The 2,500-nt window shown below is 33.5% G+C and overlaps 1 protein-coding gene across 12 annotated transcripts in view; it reads right to left on the bottom strand.

The window, feature by feature from the left end:
* LOC136832227 (uncharacterized) overlaps positions 1 to 2,500 on the bottom strand; it is a 111,202-nt gene that overhangs the window by 46,771 nt on the left and 61,931 nt on the right. The window contains exon 1 of one of the 12 annotated variants that reach the window (XM_067093074.1): positions 2,327 to 2,386. The exons of the other annotated variants lie outside the window; for them this stretch is intronic. The gene's annotated coding sequence lies outside the window, so the exon portion shown is untranslated. Of the gene's footprint in view, positions 1 to 2,326; positions 2,387 to 2,500 lie in introns of those variants that run through there. 12 annotated transcript variants of the gene reach the window in all.

The following is a 2,500-nucleotide window of genomic DNA, read 5'->3' as shown; positions in this document are numbered from 1 at the left end:
TGTGTTGTGTGCAACATGCAACTATAATAGCACTTGATAAGAGCTTTGTCTCTCTATAACCATTTTTAGTTTTCTGTAAAAGAAAGCTATTGAGATGGCTTTTTATCTGTTCTTCCGCCCTTAGATCTTTAAAAATACTGAGGCTAGAGGGCTGCAATTTGATATGTTGATCATCCGTCCTCCAATCATCAAACATACCAAATTGCAGCCCTCTAGCCTCAGTAGTTTTTTATTTTATCTAAAGTTGAAGTCAGCCATGATCGTGCGTCTGGCACCGCTATAGGTACCAACAACACAGGCCACCACCTGGCTGCCGCTGAAAGTTTCATGGTCCGCGGTTGAGATTTCATGAGCCGTGGCTGAGAGTTTCATACAGCATTATACGCTGTACAGAAAACTCGATTGAGCCGAAGAAACCTCGGCGCATTTTTTACTTGTTTAGATCAATTTTTCATTTTATATACATACGGGTCTGTTTGATCAAGAGTACATCTGATTAGGGAATCTGGATAATAAAACCCTTTTTCTCTCTCTCTCTCTCTCTCTCTCTCAGTATGTTTTTAAGTCTCGATGACTCTAGAAGCGACTATAATCGGATGTATTGCGTGCCGATGTTCATGCTTGCAAAAACATTACATCGTTACAAATTAGGAAAGGCTCCAGATTTGGGTTGGTCTTATAAATGGATTTCAGATATACACCAATGTAACATTAAATCACATTTGAATATGTAAATACCACTGTAATATCTTTAAATAGAAACGCGAGGTATTAATACCGCAATAGCTGTTGCACATTTCAATTTTAACGATTACTCCAAAACCGATTCTTTTTCAACTCCCGAATTTAATTTTAGAGCTTTTATGCCCTGATTTGATCATTCCGAATCTGACAACTACCCAGTCGTAATTTAATGTTCATTCTCAACGAACTGGAATGCGGAAGTAATGCGCAAAATTGCGCTGAAGACCTCACACTTATTGATGGACAGTGATACCTCATAGCTATAAATATCCATCATCTTGATTTATTTGCCTGAAGTGAAAGGAAGCCGTGCCGGTTTGTCCGAGATTATTGATGGCAAGGCATGACAAAGATATGAAAATATGCCAACCTGAATTATGTCACTTATTTTTAGTTTCTTTCTGCATTCGTGTTAAGGTTAGGTGTTTATCTCCGACCATAAAAATAGCCTGGTAATCTTGTGCAACGTAAAAAGCTTCATTTTTTATAGGATTTGCTCAAAAAATGACAAGCTTCTGAAATGTCACTTGACCAGCAGAAGTAATGTACGCTTCCGAAAGTTTCTGATAAATTGTTATTCAGCTGCAGTTCTGATTTACTTTTGTAACAGTTATTCAGCAGTAGTTATTGATTTGTTGTACTGAAACTTATTTTAAGTGAATCTAAACCTAATGGGAAATACGATCGCCTCATTTGTAACTGTTTCAGGATTTGAATTCATTCTAGAATCGTACAGACATCGAACTTTATTGTAACTGACGGATTACGAGATACGTGTGCCGTGGTTGATGTCTACTAGCATACACATGAGAGAAGTCTGTCTGTGAGCGCTGGCGCGCACACACACACATATACACACGGTACATAACAGTATATATATATATATATATATATATATATATATATATATATATATATATATATACATATATATATATATATATATATATATATATATATATATATATATATATATATATATATATATATATCAATATATACAATCACGTGTGGAAAGAAATAAATTTCTGACTCACGTCAGGATCAGACCCAGGTCTCAGGTGGGTAACGCCCTTGCTTTCCACCTGAGAGGGGTCTGATCCTGACGTGAGTCAGAAATTTATATATATATATATATGTATATATATATATATATATATATATATATATATATATATATATATATATATATATATATATATATATACTGTATATATATACATATATATATATATGTGTGTGTAATGTGTATATATATATGTATATGTAATGTATGTATATATATATATATATATATATATATATATATATATATATATATATATATATATATATATATATATATATATATAAACAAATGCTAATCCTTTCAACAGTATATTCTGGTTTTACTGAGAAGGTTCAGAAAATCTTCATTATTACTTTGAGAACTGATGAATGTTAAACTCAAGGGGTCAGTTTCTAGCAAATTTAGACAGATTCCATTCAGTGATCCCTTAATTAAAAAGAAGCAAACGCTCTAGTAAAAAGCTATTACAAGCGAACAGTTACAAGAAACGATACTTAATGGATTAGTAATTACCTCTGGGACTCCCGAAAGAATTCAGAGGTCAGATGAGGTCAGCGTTGCGTCCTGTTATCCTAAGCCTAACGGAAGAATTTGATAGATCAATGCTGCCATGGCGATTAAGTCAACAACTTGGGAATACCGAAGATAATTTCGTAAGGAATACATGTGATAGATGTATTTGTATTG

This window comes from Macrobrachium rosenbergii, chromosome 49, assembly GCF_040412425.1.
Source record: "Macrobrachium rosenbergii isolate ZJJX-2024 chromosome 49, ASM4041242v1, whole genome shotgun sequence".
Lineage (NCBI taxonomy): Eukaryota > Metazoa > Arthropoda > Malacostraca > Decapoda > Palaemonidae > Macrobrachium > Macrobrachium rosenbergii.
This window is presented reverse-complemented; position numbering and strand designations above follow the sequence as displayed.